The sequence below is a fragment of the Pelodiscus sinensis genome, unplaced genomic scaffold (assembly GCF_049634645.1).
Source record: "Pelodiscus sinensis isolate JC-2024 unplaced genomic scaffold, ASM4963464v1 ctg35, whole genome shotgun sequence".
Taxonomy (NCBI): domain Eukaryota; kingdom Metazoa; phylum Chordata; order Testudines; family Trionychidae; genus Pelodiscus; species Pelodiscus sinensis.
In genome coordinates this window covers 6,771,403-6,796,571 of record NW_027465908.1, presented here as the reverse complement: position 1 = coordinate 6,796,571, position 25,169 = coordinate 6,771,403, and the positions used below count along the sequence as shown (strand labels likewise).

The 25,169-nt window shown below is 48.4% G+C and overlaps 1 long non-coding RNA gene and 1 pseudogene across 1 annotated transcript; both read left to right on the top strand.

Annotated features, from left to right (window-relative positions):
* Positions 1-1,488: 1,488 nt before the first annotated feature.
* LOC142824470 (uncharacterized) lies at positions 1,489-12,235 on the top strand. Its single transcript, XR_012899337.1, has 4 exons — positions 1,489-2,274; positions 4,297-4,413; positions 10,696-10,977; positions 12,116-12,235. It is a non-coding gene; the product is annotated as an uncharacterized LOC142824470 (long non-coding RNA).
* Positions 12,236-14,745: 2,510 nt separating this feature from the next.
* On the top strand, positions 14,746-21,521 carry LOC102450956 (zinc finger protein RFP pseudogene; annotated as a pseudogene).
* The last annotated feature ends 3,648 nt before the right edge of the window (positions 21,522-25,169 follow it).

The window sequence follows — 25,169 nt, the reverse complement described above, 5'->3', positions numbered from 1 at the left end:
AGTTGCCTGTCACCTGCACCGCTGCCTTAACCGGTTAAGTAGTAGTTCTGCAGAAAAGGACCTGGGGTTACAGTGGATGAGAAGCTGGAGATGAGTCAACAGTGTGCCCTTGTAGCCAAGAAGGCTAATGGCAGATTAGGTTGCATTAAGAGGAGCATTGCCAGCAGATCCAGAGATGTCATTATTCCCCTTTATTCGGCTTTGGTGAGGCCACATCTGGAGTATTGTGTCCAGTTCTGGGCCCCCCACTACAAAAAGGGTGTGGACGCATTGGACAGGGTCCAGCGGAGGGCAACCAAAATGATTAGGGGGCTGGAGCATATGACCTGTGAGGAGAGGCTGAGGGACTTGGATCCGTTTAGTCTGCAGAAGTGAAGAGTGAGGGGGGATTTGAGAGCAGCCTTCAACTTCCTGAAGGGGGTTCCAAAGAGGCTGGAGAGAGGCTGTTCTCAGTAATGACAGATGGTAGAACAAGGAGCAATGGTCTCAAGTTGTGGTGGGAGAGGTCCAGGTTGGATATTAGGAAAAACTATTTCACTAGGAGGGTGGTGAAGCACTGGGATGGGTTCCCTAGGGAAGTAGTGGAGTCTCCATCCCTAGAGGTGTTTAAGTCTCGGCTTGACAAAGCCCTGGCTGGGTTGATTTGGTTGGGATCGTCCTGCCTAGAGCAGGGGGCTGGACTTAACGACCTTCTGGGGTCTCTTCCAGCTCTATGGTTCTATGATTCTATGATACTGAGGCAGCGGTGTGGGGTGGCAGCATCCCCTGTCCACAGGTGGTCTGAGCTCCCCATGGACCGAGGCTGCTGGGGGAGGGGCAGAGAAGGCAGCCCCAAAGCAGTCTCTACAATGACCTGGGCTTGCCACAGGCAGGGGCTGCTTTGTGGCTGCCTCCGCTGCCCTCTTCCCCCTCCTCCCGCCCCGCACTACTGCCACTGATAGAGGCAGCAGCACGGGGATGAGGACAGGTGGCACCACGGAGCTGGTGCTAGGGGGAAAGTCAACTCCCCACCCACCACCGGCTCCTGCTTCCCTCTCCCTTGCTGCTTCCGCTACAGAGGCAGCAAGGCGGGGAGTGCGAGTAGTTGACTAGATTAACTGATAAGCCTAGGTTTATCAGTTAATCTACTAATCAACTACTCATTTGCAGCCTTATTCCTGGCATGGACATGGTTGGCTTTACCTCTCCCTGGCACAGAGGGTCCCCTGGCTGCATCTCCAAAGAGCTCAGCTCAGAACTGCTCTGACGGGACTGGGCAGGTTTCCCAGGCCTCTGAGCAGCCACACTTGGGAGGTTCCGGGGAGGGGAGGCTGGGGCAGTGATACACCCCGTTACTGGGGTATGGCCTGCACCCCAACATACCCGAGACTGCCAAAAAGCATCAGAAGCATGATTTGGGTGCTGGAGCGAATGTTGCTCCATAGGAGACTGCCAGTCAGTCTGTTCAGTCTGGCACAGAGCAGAGTGACAGTGACTTTCTGTCAAGGCACAAAATCAAAGGGTCATTTGACTGCTCATCTAGTAATTTGATCTACACCATCAAATGCCAACAGTGCCCCTCTACTATATATATTGGTCAAACTGGACGTTCTCTACTGGAAAGAATCAATGGACACACATCGGATGTACGTAAAGAAAATACTCAGAAGCCAGTGGTAGAACATTTCTGTTTACCTAACCGTAATCTCACAGATCTGAAGGTGGTGGTCTTGTCACAGGCCAGCTCCTCCAGTCAAATCCATAGGGAAAGCTTGGAATTACAATTCATATGCAAATTCAATTCAATTAATTATGGACTTAATCAAGATATGGGGTGGTGGAACCTTTATCAATGAAGGTGCTAACTACTTTCTGAATGGTATCCTTCCTGTCTTATCCATCCACTGACTTTGATCTTTACTCAGGGTTAGCACCCTTTCGCCTGATACTTTATGCATAGAGGTAGGGGGTGGGCAACAAAACATCTTTCTCCCCCCCCCCCTTCCCTTCTCCTATTTATTTCAAGTTTCCTTATCCTCTAATCATAATTCCGGTCATCTGAAGAAGTGGGCTGTGCCCAGGAAAGCTCTTGATCCCATCTACATGTTTTGTTAGTCTATAAAGTGCTACCAGACCATTTACTTGCTGTTCTTTTCTGTAACAGACTAACTCGGCTACCCCCTGAAGTTTCTGTCAAGGGTGCACATGGTCCGGTCTGTGCCCGGCTCTCAGCCAGGCCCCCGGGAGTGGCCCTTTTATTGGGCTGGACCCCACGACCCACACCACTGCCCAGAGGTAAGTAAGGAGTAAAAGTAATTGAAATGTCTTACAAGCACTGTCAAACCACAGCCCCCTGGGGCAAGGAGGGGACCTCAGGGTAGGCAGTTAGGTTGTGTGTGGCTATGGGGAGTAGGCTCAGGGCAGGGGACTGGGAGTGTGGAGGTGCAGGGGTCAGTGCAGAGGGCTGGGAATGATGGGGACATAGGAGACTCAGAGCAGAGGATTGGGGGATGTGTATGTAGGGGAAGCATGTGGGGGAGGCTTGTGGCTGAGGCCTGAGGCATGGGGGCAGGGGACGTGTCAGGGCTGACTTGGGTTGCCTGGCTGGTGGATGGGTCACTGCCCCACAGCGCTCCTGTTCCTGTGCTGCCCAGTGTCCAACTGTCATGGAGAGAAGGGTCTGGGATGTGGGCATGTCACCAGAAGCTTTCCTGGGAGCATGCACATCTCGCACAGTGCGCCTCCAGCCATCCCTTCTGACGTGCCTGGCAGTGTGCTGCTTAGTGTGGTACCTGGGACTGCCCACATGGCCCGCCTGCAGAAGAGCCTTGGGAGCTGTCAGGAATCCATCTGGGAGTGAGCCACATGCAGCCGCTCCTCCACCTGCAGCAGAGCACCCCAGTGCCAGTCGTCTCCCCACCGGAGTGGCACACACGGGCGCACCACCTTACTTTCACTTTTGCAAATCCCTGGCCTCAGTGGCTCAGAGACTGAGCTTTTCATCACCAGTGATCCCTGGCTTTCTCCACGGCTCCTGCAGCAAGTCCCACCAAGCCCAACCCCTGCCAGACTTGTTCTACCCTTGAGAACCCCACATGCTCAGTGGGTATCTGCAGTGACACCAGGCAGCGTTTTCTAGACCAAGTTATGACGTGTTGTCACCGGCCTGTGGAACATGAAAGTCCTGAGCTAAGCACAGAGCAGCAAATGTTAAAGGAGGGTTCAAGGTGGCCAGAGCTGGGGCTCCACTGAGCTGCACTGCTGGGGTCCAGCTTGGCTCACACTCTCCGTCTCCTTTTGTGTCTCAGCCCCAAGTAAGTTCCTCTGTTCCCGTGAGTCTAGTTCTTTAACACAGACACTGGACACCTGCCCCTTTGCTCTCAAGTTCCGGGCTGTTGCTCTTCTTAGACTCCTTGGACTGGCAGAGACCTCAGGAGTCTTCAAATCCAAACCCCTGCCCAAGGCAGGACCAACCCAACTCAGTCATCCCAGCCAGGGCTTGGTCAAACTGGGACTGAAAAATCTCTAGGGATGAAGATTCCACCCCCTCCCTAGGGAACCCATCCCAGTGCTTCCCCACCCTCCTACAGAAATAGTTTTTTCTGCTATCCAACTCAGACCTTCCCCACTGCGACTTGAGCCCATTGCTCCTTGTTCTGCCATCTGCCCCCTCTGAGAACAGCCTCTCTCCATCCTCTTTGGAACCCCCCTGCAGGAGGTTGAAGGCTGCTCCCAAATCCCCCCTCACTCTTCGCTTCCGCAGACTAAATAAACCCAAATCCCTCAGCCTCTCGTAGGTCACATGTTCCAGCCCCCTCATCTGTTTGGTCACCCTCCACTGGACCCTCTTCAATGCATCCACATCCTTTCTACAGTGGGGGGCCCAGAACTGGATGCAGTACTCCCGGGATGGCCTCACCAGTGGCTGCAAAGAGGTGGGGAAGTAAGTTACTCCAGGAGTTGATGCTCAGTCATTGAGGCTTCCCGTTGTCATTTCAAGATCCTCCATGGATATGTGTTCAGTGCAGCCCAAACAGGCCGAGTGGCTCTGCAGCTCAGATACCTGGGTGTGTTCGCCATGACCTGGGGAGAGAAACAATTCCTTCCTCCAAAGCAGTGGTGATCCCAAGGGCACAGAGCAGACTGGATGATCTAATGGCCCCTCTGCTCTTAGTCTGTGGGTACTGGGAAGTGCACTAATGGAAACATAACTGAGCCCCGGGCCAGGGCTGTGAGAGTCGGACAACACTGGTGCTGTCTCGGCATCCCACTCACCCACCCTCTGCCCTCTGGTTTGTTATTTCTCCTGTTCCCCAGGCCCAGCGACGATGACAGGGAAGGTTTCCTCATTCTCCCCCTGCTCTGCAGTGTGCTCTGCTCTGCCCGGCTACCTCGTGCTCTGCCTGGCTCTGCAGGCTCCCAGGCTGGAGGCAGGTAGGTGCTCCGGCCTCCTCGCTGGGTTTCTTGTTGTTTTGCCCAAAGAGGAGCAACATAGTATTTCCGCAAAAAGCACTGATTTCTTACAGCAGGAAGTCAGTGCTTTTGCGGAAATTCAAGCGGCCAGTGTAGACAGCTGGCAAGTTTTTCCGGAAGAGCGGCTGATTTTCCGGAAAAACTGGCAAGTCTAGACACAGCCATGCAGTTTAAATCCAGATATCAGAACAGTTTATCTTGGGCAAGGGTAGGAATTTTTATAGGGATAGTATAATAGTTTAAAGAGAAACAGAGGCGAGATAGTAGAGACTGATCACACCTGGTTATGGGTGATGTTCCTTGAATGAACTCACAATGCAACTGGGCAGTTTCTGTATTTTGGATGTCAATAAGATCATGACTAGATTAGGTCTCATAGGGTACGTCTAGACTACAGAGTTTTGTCGACAGAAGTTTTGTCAACAGATACTGCGGCTTTGCTCCCGGTGTCCCTGGTCTGCTGGGGGGGTGGCACAGCTAGTGCGCCCCCCCCCCAGCAGACCAGGCTTTTGTTGTGGACCCTGGGGTAGAGCAGCTGGGGTGCTGCCGGGTAGGTCCTGCAGGGACCTACCTGGCAGCCCAGCTGTTCTGTCCCAGGCTCTAGATTCAGCCGCTGTTGAAACTGATCAGTGGCTGATTCCAGGAAGCTGGGGGCAGAGCAATTCTGCCTCCAGCTTCCTGTAGTCAGCCCCTGGTCAGTTTCAGCAGCAGTGGCTGAATCTGGAGCCAGTTCCGACTTAACATACAAATTCAACTTAAGAACAAACCTATAGTCCCTATCTTGTACGTAACCCGGGGACTGCCTGTAGTTTATTTTACACACTAGCCACTGGGCTACTTTGTTAGCCAAATTAGTTTGGGTGTGGTTATTATTTTTTACCCAGGTCCAGTTTTTTTTGTAATGGATCATACTTACCCTCTAAGCTGGTCCATCTTGCACCATTGACATGATTTTCAGTGATGATGAACAACCTGTAACATATAATCTTGCGTAACTGTTAATTCCATTCTCTACTACTTAGCCAATTATGGTGCGCTAATCCTTTTCTTGTTTTTGTTGTGATTACATAGGTGAATGGTAACTTTCCAGCTTCCATTATTGTTCCTTCCAATGCCACTCTTTTCTCCTTATCCTCCAGTGGCCATGCAACCCATTAGGGTATGTCTACACTACCCTCCTAATTCGAACTAGGAGGGTAAGGCTTCCTAGTTCGAACTAGCTGTACTCCTCATTCCATGGAAGCTGTACTCCTCATTCCAGGAAGCCTAATCCGAACTAGCTACTCCGTGCCACGTGTAGCCGCGCGGCATGGGGTTCGAACTGCTGGCATTTAAAAATGGTGCCGGCCGGCTTCATGCAAATGAAGCCCGGGAAATTCAAATCCCGGGCTTCATTTGCAAGTGCGGTATGCCTACATTACCCTCCCAGTTCGAATTAGGAGGGTAGTGTAGACATACCCTATTTTTTCTCCTTGCTTATAGGAGGATTCCCAGTTTGGTTGCTCCTTGGGTTTTATATCTAGCCACCAGCTTATGTGTTCATTCACATTTAATAAAACTGTATCTAATACTAGGTGCCAGCCTTTAAAGGTGCCATCCTTGGTTGCTATTTTTAAATGTTGTTTTAAGATATCAATTTTCTTTTCTACTACTCCGCTGGATTGAGGATGGTATGGGAGATTTAAATGCCATGTTATGCCCTTTTCCATGGACCATTGTTCTAGTTTTTTACTTCCAAATGGTGGGCCTCCATCTGACTGTATTAGTTGTGAGCATCCCCAAGCTGCCATTATTTTTTCTAAGGCTTTTAGTAAGTGTTCTGCTTTTGTTTTTTTCAAAGGAATTACCATAGTGCCGTATTACTCCAACTCCCCAAATCTACTACAACTACTCCCTTTGGATATTGTTTAGCACTTGGTAATGGTCCTATTAAATCTATTTGCCAATGGTTTCCTGGTTTATAATGTTCTGGGTTGTATGCTCCATAGGCATATTTTAGCCGATTCATGCATTTAGTATTATAACAGATTTTACAGGCTTTATGTATTTTTTCATGTTCTTTTACTCCAATGATTGATTCTCCTCCTGTATATTGTCTTATCCATTCTCTTTCCATTTGTATCCCAAAGTGGCTTGTGCATTCATGTAACCCAGGCATGTCCAAAGTCCGGCCCGCGGGCCAATTGCGGCCCGTGTTCCGGTTTAATACGGCCCCCCAGGTAATTTGGCAATATCTACCTTTTATGGCCCCCAACGAATCCATATGTATTGAGATGAATACATTGTAAAATCTCAGTTAATGTCAGTTGGTCTAAATCAGTTATAAATATATTTGGATACAACATGTATACTTGGTGTTATGTTATTTTTTGAACTTAAAAGTTGACAGACAACCTTTATTACCAATAATATGTAATGTACTTTACAATGTTCCTGACATATATTTCAGCTTCCTGGATTTTTTTTTCATCTGGCCTTCAGATATGAAAGGCAGAGTGATTTAACACCTGTTTAGATTTGTCATCCATGTGACGAAATGAAAAGTATGCCGTTTGCAATAAACTTTGCATAAAATAGTTAATTTGCATTTAATTTTAATGGTTCAAAGAATGTCAGGCAAAATGGTCGGCCCTCATGCATGTTCACTTCATCAAATCTGGTCCTCTTTGAAAAAAGTTTGGACACCCCTGATGTAACCATTTTATGAATGGATCCACTTCTCCTGTTTCTTTGTTTTTTTCTACTAACACCTCAAATTCTTGCAATTCTTTATTTAGTTGTTTGTGGTCAGTATTGTATCCTTCTTTATGGCTAGGGATATGTTTCACTGATGTGCCACTTATGTGATTTCTAATTATGGTCCATATTTCTCTCCACCCTGCATGTATTTCAATGTCTGTATTCCCTTTTAACAGTGTCTTTATACAATACATACTATCTATACCTAATTCCAATGGTTTGTTAAGGTGGCTCTTTTGTGCATGTTGTAATCCTATTCTAACTCCTTCTACTTCTGCTTCTTGGACATTCACTTTTTCCCCTAACACAATAAAGCACTTATTTTCACATTTGGTACAGTAACTCTTTTAATAATGGATCAATGGGCTCTTTTCCTTCTGCTTTTGTTAATACACTGTTCACCTTTTGTGATTTTAATTTATTCTCATCAATTTGTGGGATATGTAATTTTTCATCTTCCCCTAGTATTAACGTGGTTTTTGTTACATTCTGTCCCTGTTTTATTTCTATTACCCCTGTTCGATACAATTTTTCCCCATTTAGTCCTGACACCCATATTTTACACTTTCTTTCTCTATGTGGTACTTTTGCTTCATCTATTATGGTTATTTGGGCCCCTGTATCTAATAACCATTTAAATTGTTCATCATTCCCGGTGTCCCAATTTAATACTTTGGCACATATAAATTCTATTGTCTTTTCCCCTGGGATTTTTTCTGGGCCCTTGGTTTGGAGCCCCTGCTACTCGTTTTTCTATTTAGGGAACTTTGTCCATTCCTGCCATCCTTTTTCTATTGCTGCCTGTTTTTGTTCTTGTGGCGTCATCTTTTTAAAATCTGGTTTACTGTATCCATTTCCAAACAGAAAACCAAATATGGCTCTTTCTTCCTTACGTGGGTCTTTCCCCTTTTTCAGGGTTTGGAAACTTTTGCACATTTTACGTGCCTCTCTTGGGGGTTCGTATGTTGGTGTTGGGGTATGTTTGCATACTACATCCAAATTATTTATAGTTTCCAATATTTCCCATATGCTACTCCCTGTTAGGGCTGTTAGCCATAATTTCAGGCTTTGGTTTCCTTCCTTATTTTCTATTCCTTGTCATACCATTTGTGCTGTTACTCTGTCTATTGTTATCAATCCTGGCTCCCCTATATATTTAAATTGGTGAGGATCAGCTCTCTGTGCTGCTAACTCTTCTTGGACTGCTGTTGTGGGCTGGTAAAACAGGAAGGAAATTCCCACATCTTTATGCAACCCTCTGATAAGGCTCCTCCCTGCCCTGTAGCTGCTATTGATAAGGCTATTGCGGCTGGTAGAGTTAACGGCCAGTCTTCATTCCCTATAGCTGAACTCATTTTCATCAGCCCTCCTGAATAGCTGGGATTTCCTGTTAATATAGTTAGCTCCAGCTGTGAAATTAATTCATTCATGTTTTCCATTACTAACCTTCTTACCCACAATACTGGGTGCTCTCCCTGTCTCCTTCGGGTTCGACTTATTAAGTCATTCATTTCTATTCGGGATCTTTCCCTTGATTCCATAGTGGCTATGGGTGGAAGCCTGCCCCTCTGTTTATATATTATTTGTGTTATCAGATGAGCCTTGACCGAATCATCTCCAACCTCAACCTTTTCTCCTATCCCCTTCTCACATTTATATCCCTTCCGTTAACATATCCCATGGGTACACACCTCCTTTTGCTACTTTTTTCCTTTCTTCCTTTTGATTTTCTTCTGTGACTGATTCAGGATAAGGGGAGGTGGGGCTGTAGGTTTTATCTTTTTTCCCATTATTCCCCTTTTTCTCTCTCTCCTGAGTTTCCTTTTTTAATAAGGTTTGTAGGGTATTTACTGTGCCTTCTAATCTAGTTATTGTATTTCTGGCTTTTTTTAACCAGTGCCAAAGTACACAGACCCCTTTATTTGGATCCCATTTGTCGGCTTTTAATTTTTTCTTTTCTCTAGCATATCTTATAAGGTCCTCTAGTACCCCTCCCATCAACTTGTCAGTTGTTTGACTTGGCAATTTTAATATTTCTGGGGTACTCCCATTTCGATATAGAGCCCTGGTTGATCAGACCTAGCTTTTTCAGATTCACAACCCGTCCGCTCTTGGTCTGTTCCGTCCAACCTTATATACCCTGTTTCGGTATTTCAATATTCCTCCACTCACCTGACAATTGCTGACAGATTTTTGTTGTTTCATTCTGCCCTTTCAAAACTTTCGTCTACAACCTTCACTTACCCCCTCCCCCCCCCAGCCCTGGAGATCACTGTCATGTCCAGCCCCAGACTGCTGACTGTCCCCATGGCAAGGAGCCTGTGTTGTGCTACTGACACAACCTGCACTGCTAGCACTGAAATGAGGCATGATTCATCCCTCAGAGTATACCTGCCCCTCAGCACTAGGGATGTTAAGGACTAGTTAACTATCCAATAAGCATTTGCATATCAGATAATCTGTCAACTAGTCAATTTCCCCACACACCTTGCTGTCTCTATGAAATAGACAATTAGACAATTAACCACAATTTAATTGCAGTTTAATTAACTCTCCACAGAGCACAACAACAGCTCTGCCAGTACTCTCCCGATAATCCCTCCACTAGTCAATACAGCTACGCTGAGCACAGTGAGTGACGTGTGTGCTGCCGGTTCCAGGGGTTCTTGCCAGCTCCCAAGGGGTGGGCAGAGTTAAGGTTGGGTATTAACCTTCACTATGGATTTCCTAGTTTTCAGAGGTCTGAGTACTGCTGAACACAACCTTCTGGCAGGGCAGGAGATAACTTGGAGTTAAGGTTGCCAGGAAGTAACTAAATTTTTTGTCAGTGACTAGACGTGCGATCACGTGATTACAGGAAGGTGCCATTGTGTGGTGTTCCACAGATTTGAATTTCATCATGTGAATTTCCCTGCAGGTGTTGAGTGAAGCCTTATTGACCAGAGGAGGGATTAATGGGAGCAGGGTGACCCAGCGGTCACTGTGTTCTAGAAGGGCAAGAGATAACATCAACAGGCACCCTGAACTCTGTGCTCAAAATAGGGATGCCAATGTGTAGTTGATTACACGATTAACCGATAAGCCCGGGCTTATTGGGTAATTCTGTTGATTACATGTACCCCCCTCTCCTCCCTCCCACTGTCTCTGTATCAAACTGGATCACTGGGAGTTGGCCTGGGAGCAGATTGGCTGCGTGCCCCAGCCCCAGGGTATGTCTACACTACCCTCCTAGTTCGAACTAGGAGGGTAAGGTAGGCATACCGCACTTGCAAATGAAGCCCGGGATTTGAATTTCCCGGGCTTCATTTGCATAAGCAGGGAGCCGCCATTTTTAAAACCCCGCTGGTTCGAACCCCGTGCAGCGCGGCTACACGGGGCACGAACTAGGTAGTTCGAACTAGGCTTCCTAGTTCGAACTACCGTTACTCCTCATTTCACGAGAAGTAACGGTAGTTCGAACTAGACACAGTAGGATTATCAGAAGTTTATTTCATTCTTCTGTAGGGTTGGGCTCTGCTCCTGACATCTTGGTGGAAGCACATCAGGATGGAGGGATCCGGGTGGCATGTCAATCATCTGGATGGTACCCACAGCCCAAGGGGCTATGGAGAGATCACCAGGGACACCTCTTACCATTAGCCTCAGAAAACATCTCCCAAGCAGCCAATGGCCTGTTTCAAACAGAGATTGCCACTGTTCTAACAGAAGAGTCCAACCAGAAAGTGTCCTGCCATGTCTGGAACCCCCGACTTGCCCAGGAGAAAGAGTTGGCGATTTTCATAGCAGGTCAGTTGCCATCCAAATAAATTATTTCAAAATAATTTCCTAGTGTAGACATGCCCTAACTGTCCCTATAAACTAGCCGCTTAAAGTAGAGTGGGGTGAGCAGAGCCATCCCAACCATTGGACTATTCAGGTTAGTTGCCCCACGCCCTGTGCTTTGGGGGCCCCCACACTTCACGTTCTCATGGGACCTTTGTGGTGCAGGGACTGGTGGCAGTGAAACCAGCTCCGCTCTACTCCAACACCCCAGCTCTGGGTGTCACTTGGGAGTGGAGGGAGTGGAATGGGGGGGAGGAGAGGGGCGGGGCAGAGTGGAGGGGAAAGAGGTGGAGGAAGGTGGTGACTGGGACAGAGCTGGGGGGGTTTTCCTGAGTTCTGCACCCCTCTAGGGGCAGCCCTGGGGTGAATTGTGCCTGCTGTCTTAGGCTATGTCTAGACAGTGATGCTATTTCAGGGTTCCACAAGGAGTAAGGGAAGTTTCAGAATAGCAGGTTATTTTGAAATTTGCTGATGTATAAACAGTGCCAAATTACAAAATAAACTATTTTGAAATTAGATCAAAATAAGATATGCAAATTATGTAGCTTGAATTGCATAGCATATTCCGAGCTAAGGGTGCTGTGTAGACGTACCCTTCAGGAGCAGCCCCTCTCTATTACGGGTTCTTCTGTTATGATTCTGGATGCTAAAAAATGATAAAAAATTGTATTGAGTACATGATTAGTCATTTATTCACTACTTAACATCCTCAATCAAGGTACAGTAAAGATCCAGACTCTAGAGAAAGTAATAATAATAAAAAAAAGATAAAATAGGTAAACGATGAAGATTTCAGGTCCATTCAGAAGCATCTGGCAGTCTAGATTTGGCCACGCAGTCTATCTACAAACTATTCCTGGCTTAGGGCATGCTTGAACTGACACCAGGGGGAGATAAGCACAGCAGAGTCCTCTCTGACCCCCAACATGTCCCTTCCCATTAAGTAACCATGTTTGGTAACCAGGCTAAAGCTGGGAGTTTCACCGCTCCATGTGTATTTCCCTGGGAGATTCTTTTGACTTGTCACAGGGTCACCACTGTCAGTGCCCTGCCTTCATGCTGTGCATGTTTGCTCCCCCGTTAATGACACTTTATCTTGCAGAGCTGTTTTTCCCGAGGGCCAATCCCTGGAAGGTGGCTCTTGCTGTGATCTTGCCTCTCCTGGCTGTTCTCCTTCCCCTGGCCAGTTACTGCTTCTGGAGGCAGCACCGAGTGAAAGGTGAAGTAAGGAACGGGCTGGGGGGGGGGGGGGGGGGGGGGGAGGAGAGAAAGAGAGAGAGATTTAAAAACAAAACCCTAAGTAGAGATGTTGGGATTAGTGGGCTTTTATTCAATGTTTGGAGGAATTTCAGGCAATGGGAACTGGGCTGAGGGTGAAGAGGGAACTGAAAATTTGGGACTTTATGTCTGAACTGAGGTTGTGTCAAGTGGTTTCCCCCTTCAGGTCTCCCCAGAGGTGGGGAACCTAAGGCTCAGGGCCTGGATCCTGCCCTTGAGGCTCAGGGCTCCCCCTCCTCAGCATTGGGGAGCCTGCGCTGTACACCAGCCCCATGTCCCCCTCTGCCTCGCAAGTCCCCCTGCGGGGTTGGACATCATTACTGGCTTCCCACTGTGGGGGAAGGAGCCCTGAGCCTCGCAGACAAGCCAGAGCCAGATCCAACCCTTGGGCTCTGCTTGGTGCGGAGTGGAAGGGGCTCTGTGTGTTGCCACTCCAGCTCCTGGCAGCTGGTGCAGTAAAGCGCTGGCTGGAGGCTTCCCTGCACACTTAGTGGCCAGAGCCCCACTGGGCTCTGTGTGTGAGGGGAATGTGGGGGAGAGTCTTTCTGCTTCTCAGTCGGAGGCCGTGTCAGTGAGGTGGATTTTTTTTCTTCTCACTTGCAGCCTCCAACTGATTTTTCTGCAGGTCAATGGCTCCTGACCCAAAAATGGTTCCCCAGCCCTGAGTCTAACGGAAAATAAAATGATTTGGTTTATCATTTAAAGAGTGTTACTGCTCTATGGAAAAGTCTGTAGAATACTAGGAATATGGAATCCTAGGAATATAGCACACTGAACCCCTAATTCTGGCCCCACCCCAAAGGCCTACTAGTCCTTGGCCCTCAGAGGATCTAATCCAGTCCTATGGGGAAGCTTTGAGCCTTGGACCAACCTCCCTCCCCCTTGCAGAGCTGGAGCGCATGGGAAATCCTGGCACCCCAAGTTGCATGCATGAGTCTCTTTGGGGGTTTGGGGGTTTTTTTCCCTCAGTGAAGTTGTGTCAACTGTCAACTGATTGTTTCTGTAGTCAGTGGTCCCAAGCCAAAAAAGGTTCTCTGCTCCTGTTCTGAACTATTCCCTGGGGGTCAGCGTTGCTCAGTTTGAAACACCATGTGAAGCTATCAGGGCTGTTCCCCACTCTGGCGCTCCGAGCGCAGAAGATGAGGTCCCACAAGAGACCTTAAATACCTTGCCTCTGTGGGCTTCTGCTTAAAAAGCTCCCCACAGGCCCAGATTCCCTGGCCTTGGGAGGTAGCTGCCACCACCAAGTGAAACAAAAAACTCTTTCTTCTTGAACCCAGGAAGAAGGACTTGGACTTCTTCCAAAGGGCACCCCCACACTCTTTACTGCAAGAGAGCTGGGAATCAAAAGAGAAAAGAGAAAAACCAACTGCAGTCTCTGATAGCTTACACCTCAGTCTCAGGCAGGCACACACACACACCTGCTGCTACCTTCCAGGACACTAGAATCAAATCATCGCCTTAAAAAGGGGGATTTTATTAACAAAAGAAAAAGATAAATCAGACTTGGTTGCTAGGTGTTCCTCTCTTCTCCTTCTTTGCTTTCCATTTTTCCTGCCAGCCCTCCTCCTCCCTCCACCCAGGTCCCATATGTTGGCACTTCAAGCCCATCTCACTGGGCTCCTGTGATGGATAGTGATAGAAATGTAGCCGTGTTAGTCTGGTGTAGCTGAAACAAAATACAGGACTATATAGCACTTTAAAGACTAACAAGATGGTTTATAAGGTGATGAGCTTTCGTGGGCCAGACCCACTTCCTCAGATCAAATAGTGGAAGAAAATTGTCACAACCATATACCAAATATACCAAAGGATACAATTTAAAAAAATGAACACATATGAAAAGGACAAATCAAATTTCAGAACAGAAGGAGGATGGGGGGCGGGGGGGGAAAGGTAAATGTCTGTGAGCTAATGATATTAGAGGTGATAATTGGGGAAGCTACCTTTGTAATGGGTAAGATAATTAGATTCTTTATTCAGACTCAGGTATAAAGTGTCGAAGTTAAGCATGAATAACAGTTCAGAGAATTCTCTTTCAAGTGCAGTCTTAAAAGGCTTTTGAAGCAGGATGCAGGTAATTAAGTCATTGAGGCAATGTCCTTTCTGGTTGAAATGGAAAGAAACTGTTTTTTCTTTGTGATCCTGTCTGATATCTGTTTTGTGGGCATTGATCCTTTGGCAAAGTGTCTGAGGCGTTTGTCCAATGTACACAGCAGACGGACAGATGGATAGGAGGAGTGCTGGCCAGCATTCAGTGACTAAAGGGTTGCACTCAGGTAGCTAGGGGGTGTTGGCAGGGAAGCAGGCGAACCAATGGGAAAGGGTGTTGAAATTTGAATGGGAAGGAATATGTGCCTGCTGTTTCCCTTTGCGGGAGTTTTAAGCCAGGAACTGGGGGAACAAGGTGAATTGAACCAGGCAGAACTACCATGCCTACAAGGAATACTAGGCATGGAAATGGACTGGACCCTGAAGCATGGATTGTAAGTAGACAGGAAAATGTCTATGCAGTCATGATCAGGTTATTTTTCTTTGTTTTGTTCTTTGGTTAAACTTCTCCGTGCTAAGCCCTGTGCCCTCCCTCCCCCGTACACTGTATTTTTAAGCTGTAGCCTAGAGATAACATGCTCTCTGTGTTTTAATCTGCACTCTTCTCAGTGTGCGGGGGAGGGACACACATGGGCGTAGCACAGAGAAGTTTTGCTCTGGTCACAAAGGGCAGAAATTGGCCTTCAGTGACCTGTGTGTTTATAGGGAGCCAGGGATTTCAAAGTTGTCTTAGGAGTCCGAATATACAATTCTTGGTTAAATTAATGGGCACTGAACGTGCAAACCCCCAAGGCAACTGTGAAACCCCTTCCTCCTCCCAGAGGGTTTTCTCAGCTGAATCTCTGTGAGCTTTATGTAAAAATTAAACTTTTTGAGACCACGGAACACCAAACAATAATATTTTTTTTAATGCGGAACATCTATGAAAATTTTCTCCAAAAAAATAATTGTTGTCAGACAAAAACAAAGAACTAACAAAATCAAAGAAGAGGTGGTGGCACACTTGCAAGTTGTTCTCAGAACACCAGTGTTCCCCGGAATGTGTGAGGGGAATGTGGCGAGTGTCTTTCTCCTTCTCAGTTGGGGGTCACGTCAGTGAGATTTTTTTCTTCCCAGTTGTGTGTGGCCTCCAACTGACTTTTCTGTGGGTCAGTGGCCCCCGACCCAAAAAAGGTTCCCACCCCCGTCCAGGAAGAATAAATAAAGGAAATTTAGAGAAGCACAGAGGAGCCAGCATAGTGCTGGCCACACTAACACTTACGGTAATGTAACTTATGTTGCTCAGGGGTGAAATATTCACACCCAAATGATATAAGCTTTGCCGACATAAGTGGCCTTAGTTTCCTTAATAACCTTTTGTGCACAACTTTTTCAAAGACTTTCTGAAAACCACATATATTTTGCCCATTGGGTTCCCCTTTGTGCAATACTGCATTGACCTACCCCAAAAGATTTAATAGATTAGTGTGACACAAGCCTCGTCTGCTTTAGGAATTTATATTGATATTGATACGTTTTTCAGTAGTGTGACGCCACATCCCAAAGAGATGTAGTTACATATACCAAGCTAATCCCTGGTGTAGCCTAGGGATGTAATAGTGTAGTTGATTAACTAATTAATGATAAGTTGGGTTTGGTCCTGCCTTGGGCAGGGGGCTGGACTTGATGACTCCTGAGGTCTCTTCCAGCTCTGTGATTCTATGAATGCTATAGACTACACACATTTCCCCAGCCCCTCATGCCAGTACACTTTTTTAGCAAGCTGGCCAGGACCTACCCCTGCTGTGGCTCTCCATTTAAAGTATATTAGGAGCTGGGCAGGCAGGCAGCCCAACTCAGTCCCAGCTTGCACTGTGTCTGGGAGCTCAGACCCGCCCCAAACAGGGGCTGCTGTCACCCTGTGCTATTGCCTCTGTATCAGAGACAGCAGCATGGGGTGACAGGCAGCTGGTCTGTGCAGAGTGCACGTTTCTTTTTCCAGCTGTGCTAGTTGGACCTTTTCCTCGCCTTATCACACAGCTGATATAGAATTCGGTTCTAGTTCTTGCTTCAGTTCATCAGGAGCTGATGTAAGGCTACTGGGGTGCAACTCTCAGAATTCCTCGTTCCCCCAACCCTCTGAATCTCCTGAACAGCAGCAGATTGTAATCAGGGATGTGTATTATTATTAGCAGCTCATTATGACATTTCAGATCCCTGGGCCTTTGCCACCTGACTGGGCTCCCCTCTGGTCTTGGTGGCTGCTGGCTCTTTAACTTATCAGTTTCTTCCAGTATCTCCCCTTCACACACCCCAATCTCTGATCTTTATTTCCCAAAGGCTATGTGTACTCTGCAGAGGAAGATCAAAGTTGCTGCTGTTGAACTTCCAGGGTTCGAATTAGCAGGTCTAGTGAAGATAGCTAATTTAAAGTGAGAGGGGCGTGCTGGTTGATGTTCTTTTTCAGCTTCCTGTGGACAGCGCCAAAAGCCAAGTTAAGCTACTTCAATTGCAGCTACGCAATTAACATAGCTGAAGTTGCATAGTTTAATTTGGCTTTGTCTTGCAGTGTAGACATACCCAAACAGAGCAGCTCTGCTCTACCACACTCGTGGTAAAAACTGATTCAAGGAATTCAGTCTGTCAGTATTATCCTTATCCTCCTCAACTGCTCCCTTCCACCCTGGTCCTGATCCAGGGCACCCATCCACACTCTCACGGGGCTCCTGATTTCGATGGGCTGAAATAATTCCCTGGGAGTTGTTTGATATCTTTGACCATTCACTCTGCAAATTCCATTTTAGCCTGTTAATTCCCATCATGCACCTCTCCACATGTACTTTGTTTTCCTTTCTGCTGGCTTCACAGGGTTAATAGTTTCCAATTGCCGAGGGATCCCTGTTTGACTCTAACAAATCCTTGCCGCCGGCTGGGTGGCCGAATAAGGTTACTGATTTTTTCCCCTTGCTTATTGATTCCTGCTTTGCTTAGGAGTTGCCAGTGTCCGGTTGGTAACATAGCCAAGTCCAGGCTGAGTCCAAGGATTGTAACTTCCCTGCTATGCAGGTACTGTACCTCCCGCTGGTCAGCGGCTGCAGATTTACACAAATTTTGGTGGTGCCCCGAGCCCACAGCTGCCCCCAACCTGCCTAAGGCTCTAGAAGGGAGTTTGGATGGGGGAGGGGTACAGGCTCTGGGGTGGAGCATTGCCAGGGATGAGGCACTTGTAGTATGAACTGCATGGATTCCCCAGGGTTAAGGCCAGAGAAAAACCTCCCACTGTCCTTTTCCCCACTGGCCACAGCAGGGCAGGTGGACTCTTTTGTTGCTGCCCCCAGCAGCACATGCACCCCCTCTCTTTACCTCCTGCCCCCTGGGGATGGGTCCTTCCTCACGCTCCTCCTCCTCTAAGGCTGTGTCTACACTGGGCCACTTATTCCGGAAAATCAGCCGCTTTTCCGGAATAAGCTGCGAGCTGTCTACACTGGCCCTTGAATTTCCGGAAAAGCACTGACGATCTACTGTAAAGTTGTCAGTGTTTTTCCGGAAAAACTATGCTGCTCCCCCTCGGGCAAAAGTCCTTTTTCCGGAAAACTGTTCCGGAAAAGGGCCAGTGTAGACAGCACAGTAGTCTTTTCCGGAAAAAAGCCCCGATCGCGAATGATGATCTGGGCTTTTTTCCAGAAAAGCGCGTCTACATTGGCACGGATGCTTTTCCGGAAAAAGGGCTTTTCCGGAAAAGCATCCTGCCAATGTAGATGCTCTTTTTCCAGAAATACTTATAACGGAAAACTGTTCTGTTTTAAGCATTTCCGGAAAAGAGTGCCAGTGTAGACGTAGCCTCAGTGCCTGATCCTCTCTTCCCACGTAGCTTGTGCCCCTCTTTCTCCCTTTCCTCCATGCTACATGTCTGTCTTCTTACACCCTTCTTCCCGCTTGGCTTCTGCCCTTTTTCTCATCCTTTGGTAGCTGCACCTCTTCTTACCCACCTCTCTATTTCCCCTCCAGAATTCACCCCTCTGCTAACCCTCGTCTGTTCCCTGGCACCTGCCCTTCTCACACCAGTCTGCCCCCTACAACCAATCCTCTCCTCATCCCTTTCCCTGCCTCCAATTTGCCCCCTTCTCCCCTTCCTTCCCCCTTCCTCCTCCCACATGGTAGCCCCCTCCCTGCTCCTCATCTGCTTGCCCCTTCCTTTGCCCTGATGCTGCCAATGCCTGCCCCTCCCCTTTTCTTGCCAGTGCCCACCCTTCCCTTCCCCCACTACTTTCTAGCACTCCTCCAGCACCAACCCCTGCACCTCTGCTCTGCCGCACATTTCTGTTAAAAGCATTTTCGGAAAAGAGTGTCTAGATTGGCACAAACGCTTTTCCACAAAGAAGCCCCAGTTGCCATTTTCGCGACCGGGGCTTTTTTGAGCAAAACAAATCTGGGCTGTCTACACTGGCCCTTTTGCGCAAAAGTTTTGCACAAAAGGACTTTTGCCCGAACGGGAGCAGCATAGTAATTCCGCAAGAACACTGACAATCTTACATGAGATTGTCAGTGCTTTTGCGGAAATTCAAGCGGCCAGTGTAGACAGCTGGCAAGTTTTTCCTGAAAAGCGGCTGATTTTCCGGAAAAAGTGGCCAGTCTAGATACAGCCTCTGGTTAACAGCTAAGCAGGTTAATTTCCCTTTGGTCCCAGTGACCAGCCCGTCCCCGACACTGACTCTGTGACTCTCTCCCCAGTGGACGTGACTCTGGATCCAGATACGGCAAATCCCTACCTCATCCTGTCTGCAGATTGGAAACATGTGGTGCACAGAGACGAGAACCAAGGTCTGCCCGACACCCTTGAGAGATTTGATAAAATGGCAATTGTCCTGGGCACCGAGAGATTCTTGACTGGGAGGCATTACTGGGAGGTAGAGGTTGGACACAAAAAAGTCTGGACTCTGGGGGTCTGTCGAGAAACTGTGAGAAGAAAGGGGCATCTTGTGTTTATACCTCCAAATGGATTCTGGACAATATGTCACTTGGATGGGCGATATACAGCCAACACCTCCAACCCATTGCCCTTCCCTGTGAGCACCAGGCCCAGCCGGGTGGGGATTTTCCTGGACTACGAGGCGGGCGAGGTCTTGTTTTACAATGTGACTGACAGGTTCCATCTCTTCACCTTCACCAACACCTTCTCCGGGACACTCCGCCCTTATTTCAATCCTGAGTACAATATAGGAGGTACAAACATGGATCCCCTGATAATTTGCCCAGTCCAACCTTGAGAGAAACTCTGTTCCTTTACTGGGTATCTGAAATCTCATCTACATAACAGTATTTTCATACAGCCGTCAGAAAAAAAAATGTGGAAGTATATGTGTGACGTAGTGGGGGTACTTGCTGGGCTGTGGTGACCTCTGCTGTCTGGAGCAAGACCCATCAGGGAAAACCTTATTATGCAAAGGTGACTCAAAAACCTGTCTGACCTGCAGCCCCCATGGGGAGAAACAAAGGGAGGTGGAATGCTGCCCTGGCTGTGGGCAGGGCTGGAAGAGGGGGAGTTAGTTCCTGGCTGGAAGGCAGGGAAGAAGGAGCTGGGGAGGGGGCTGGGACTCCCCTATCTCAAGGGGGGCACTGAGGCCTCTTAGCCCCAGTTCCTGTAACCAGATTACATCTGTGCTGCGCTGTGCTGGAGGAACAATAAACAACCTCCATTCTACTGGCTGGTGAAGTCTGTTCATGCCATTTCGGGGGTGCAGGAGATGGGAAAATCCCGACGCGTCGTCACAATATGAAAAGAAGGTGTGTCAGTGAAGGAGAGGACAGTGAAAATGAATCAAAATGATCAGAGGCACGTCCGAGTGAAAAAGGAAGAAAAGTGACTGATATTAAAAAAATTGGCCTTTATAATGAGAGTTACTTGGCCAGGGGTTTTTACATGGACTGGAGACAAAAACTGCCTCGTTCCATTGTGCATTGTTTGTGGGCAAAAACTAACACACACAGCTATGGTCCCCGCCAAGTTAAATTGACACTTCATTACTAATCATGAGCACTTGTCAAATAAAACAGTTGATTACTTTCCATGACATTTGGATTCACAAGGAAAACAACGTAAAGTTTTTGAGAAGAAGGTAACTATCAGTGAAAAGGCTCAAGAAGTAAGGGTATGTCTACACTACAAAGTTAATTCGAACTAACAGCCGTAAGTTCGAATTAACTTTAATAGCGTCTATACATACAAACCGCTAGTTTGAATTTAATTCGAACTAGCAGAGCGCTTAATTCAAACTAGGTAAACCTCATTCGAACTAGGCGTTAGTCCTCGTAGAATTAAGGGCTGTGTAGCTACTTAATTCGAACTAGTTGGAGGCTAGCCCTTCCCAGCTTGCCCTGGTGGCCACTCTGGGCCAAACCAGGGAAACTCTTCTGCCCCCCTCCCAGCCCCAGAGCCCTTAAAGGGCCACAGTCTGGCTACAGTGCTTGTGCCAGTTGCAAGCCTGCCAGCACCCAGCCAGTAGACCCTGCACCTGCCACGGCATGAGCCAGCCACCAGCTGCCACCCAGCCCTCCTCCTTTTCCCAGGACCAGGCTGGCAGCTCCCAGGATCCTGCCCGGGGCCGCAAGAGGTGGGCGCCCACCTGGTCTAGTGCGGAGATCGTGGACCTCATCCAGGTTTGGGGGGAGGCCTCCAACATCCACGATCTCCACACTAAGCACAGGAATGTGGCCGTCTAGGGCAGGATAGCTGCCAGCCTGGCCACCAAAGGCCACATGCGAACCCAGAAGCAGGTTTGCATGAAAATCAAGTTGGTCCAGTGAGACCCCAGACCATGAGCTTAGAACATAAGAACGGCCGTACTGGGTCAGATCAAAGGTCCAGCTAGCCCAGTAGCCTGTCTGCCGACAGCGGCCAGCACCAGGTACCCCGGAGACCTCTATCATATCCCCCCTCAGTCTCCTCTTTTCTAAACTGAAAAGTCCCAGTCGCTTTAACCTCTCCTCATATGGGACCCGTTCCAAACCCCTAATCATTGTAGTTGCCCTTTTCTGAACCCTTTCCAAGGCCAAAATATCTTTTTTGAGGTGAGGAGACCACATCTGTACACAGTACTGAAGATATGGCGTACCATAGTTTGATACTTCTCCTCCTCCTTCTTCTCCTGGCTTCCCCCTTCCAGCTCCCTCCTCCCAGGTTTCCCCCTCCCCTCTCCCACCTCCTTTTCCCAGTATCTCCAGGGGTTAATCCCCCCCCCCCACCCTCAATTTTGTTAAATAAAGAGAGTTTCTGTTTTTGAACACGTGTCCTTTATTTTTACATCAGGAAGGGGGACTAGGGAGCGGTAAGTGGAAGGAGGTGAAGGAGGAATGGGGCACGAGCCCCCAATGGGGAGGACTGGGGTGGCTCTGTGGGCTCCTCAGGGTGGAAGCTCTCCTGCAGGACCTCCTGGATCCTGACAGCCCCGATTGACCCCCCCGGATGGCAGCCTGCGGCAAGTGCAGGCTTTTCTTTCTGCATCTCTGCTCTCTGTAGTAAGATGAGGGTCTGATACTTAAGCCCACGTGGCATAGGCCTGATGTGAGGCTTGAGGCCTAGACAGTGATGGCCCAGACTTTGCTCAGATCAGAGTCAAGTTGTGAGCAGGAGGCAAGCTTAGTTAATAAGATTAAGCATAAATAAGGTTGAGTGTATCAAACAATAGAGAGTCAGGTACAGGTTGTTAGAATATTTCAAGGGGAGATGGTAAATGAACATTTCATTAAGAGACATCTTGGAAACAACCTCCTCCCCCGCATATTAACCCAGATCCATGACCAGGTCTAAACTGACAGCATGATAGACAGTGATCAACTCCCTCTTGTACTGGGTAAGGGAAGGTAAGTAGGCAACAGAACACGGCAACCTGATAGCTCAGGTGTGAGGTATAACTTGTTTGTATCTCTGTATAAAAGTGAACCTCAAAGAATGGTCATTGGCTGAACGAGGGGGTAATGCTGGATCCAAGATATTGAATTAGTCCATTGTCACTGCATATATATGTTTAGTGGCACAGTGGTGAGTGTTTGCTAGCAACAATGACTGTACTTTACTTGGTGCCTTTCATTCTTCTCTGATTTGTGGTCTTCGGGGGCTCTGTCAGAGCCTGTCATGTTGACTATTTGCGCATGGTTAATACATGAGACAGAGGAGCACATATGCATGCAGCTGAAAGTTTATCATCATTGATGGAGCAGAAGACCTATCAGGAACCCATCAGGATGCCTGACCGATGACACTCTCAATTGCTATTACAGTCTGAAGAGCCTACCTGATTCCACAAATGTATATAGTCTATTCATTACAGCAGAGATGGCCAACCCATGGCTCACGAGCCACATGCGGCTCTTTGATTAAAAAATTGCACATTCTGACGGTACTGCTCAGACTGGCCGCTCTGCACAAGGCTGCTCATGGCTGGGCCACTTTGAGCCACATTCCAGCACATGCTCACAGCCTGCTGCTTTGCTGACAGCTGTCCCTCCCCCGTGCACAGTATCCCAGCCAGTGCATGCTAATGGTCCGCCGCTCTGCTCACAGCCCCCCATGTCTGCTTGGCATCCCAGCCAGCACATGCTCAAGGCCAGCCACTCAGCGCATGCACCCCAGCACCTGGAGGGAGCTGTGCGTAGTGGTAGCAGCAGCGGCTCTGGCTCCGGGCCTTAGGTTAGAGTGGGGGTGATGTGCTTGTTCTGCGGAAGAGGAGGGGGTTTGGATTGGATTGGAGTGGGATGGGCTTGGCTCTGAGGGAGGAGAGGAGAGGGGGAATTGGGTGAGAGTGGGGGGGAGGAAGGGGAGTTGCACCATGCCAGTTCCAACTGCCCAGGAACCACGTGTCTGTCCTGTGGAGCAAGGAGCAAGGTGCGTGCTTCCTGAGCCATTGGAGCTGGCACGGTCCTCGGACTCCCACTCCTCCCCCACCCCCCCAGGTAGGCAGCAGGAGAAGGAAGTCGCTGGTGTGCCACAGACCTGGCTGTTAAGGAAACACGCCGGCTGTTTGGGGGAGGGGGAAGCAGTGCACATGCTTCCTGAGACCCCACACCTGGTGTGCAGGTGCAGGATCCCCAGGTACTGACCCCAGCTGTCTCTGTCCCTTCCCCCTGGCCAGATCTCCCCCCCCCCCCGAGGACCTTGCCCCTACCCCCACCAATACCCTGTCCCAGCACCCTGTCCCCTGCACCCACCAGTACAGTGGGGGGCACATTAGTGAGGCTTGGGGGCATTTGAAGGAGTTGGTTTTTTGCATCTCACTTGTGTGGCCCCAGCTGACTTATCTGTGGGTCACTGACCCCTGACTCAAAACAGGCTCCCCGTCCCTCTCATAAATAAAGACAATGCTGAAACATGTTGTCTTTGACATAATATTTTATTTAAAAATGAAGCCTGGCCAACAAGCCCCCAACTGGGGCCAAGCCCCCATCTGGCCACAGCATAACACTCCTGCACCCACCCACCCACCCCCCTGCGAACCCTAGATCTGAGCCTATCATACACTGAAGCCCCCTGTCCTGAGCCTTTCACATCCCCAAACTCCTGCACCCCCACATCCCCAGTCTTCTGCCACAACACTTCTGCACCATCCACACACTGCAAATCTGTGTCCTGAGCCCCTCATACTCCAAACCTCTCAGCCCTGAGCCCCTCACACCAACTGAAACTCCTGCACTCTCACATCCACAAGCCTCTGGCTTGCTCAGTACCTCAACTGTCTACCTAAGTGCAACACTCCCTAGCCTGGAGCCCCCTCCCTGAGCCAGCATCCTCTTCTCTACTTCACCTTGCACCCAAATTCCCTCCCAGAGCTTTCACCTCTCACCCCTCCCACACACAAATCCCTCATTCCCACCCCAGAGCCCGCACCTCCTGTCTCAACCAAGTGAGAGTGGCTCTTGTCTGAAATGTCCTGTAATGTTATTTTATCACTACATTTTGTGTATTATGTGTGTGTATATATATATATATATATATATATATATATATATATATATATATAAAAAATGTGTCTCTTCCCACTCTTTCCACCGCTATTTTGGCTCTTTGTCTCTAACGGGTTAGCCACCCTTGCATTACAGGCTCTAGAGACACATGGAAGACCTCTAGGCTGTGTCTAAACTGGCCAGCTTTTCTGGAAAAACTTGCCAGCTGTCTACTCTGGCCGTTTGAATTTCTGCAAAAGCACTGACGGTCTCATGTAAGATTGTCAGTGTTCTTGCGGAAATACTATGCTGCTCCCGTTCGGGCAAAAGTCCTTTTGCGCAAAACTTTTGCGCAGAAGGGCCAGTGTAGACAGCCCAGATTTGTTTTCCGCAAAAAAAACCCAATCGCGAAAATGGTGATCGAAGCTTTTTTGCGGAAAAGCGCGTCTAGATTGGCACGGATGCTTTTCCGCAAAAAGTGCTTTGCGGAAAAGCGTCCACGCCAATCTAGACGCTCTTTTCCGAAAATGCTTTTAATGGAAAACTTTTCCGTTAAAAACATTTCCAGAAAATCATGCCAGCCTAGACATAGCCCTACTGTCTTAGGATGGGGATGTCTGAGGCTAAACAGGCTGAAGGCAGGACATCCTGCCTATGTCTACACTGTGCTGGTTTTGCACAGTAAATATGCAAATGAGGCTAAGCATGGAATATTACTGTGCCTCATTTGCATACCTAATGAGCCGCCATTTTGTGGCACAGGCTTTTGAGCAAGAAGGAGTTGTCTACACTGCCCCTTCTTGCGCAAAAAAACCCCTCTTGTACAGAGCCATTCTTCCTGAAAATAAGCAGCAGAACGGCTCTGCACAAGAGGGTTTTTTTGCGAAAGAAGGAGCAGTGTAAACAGCTCC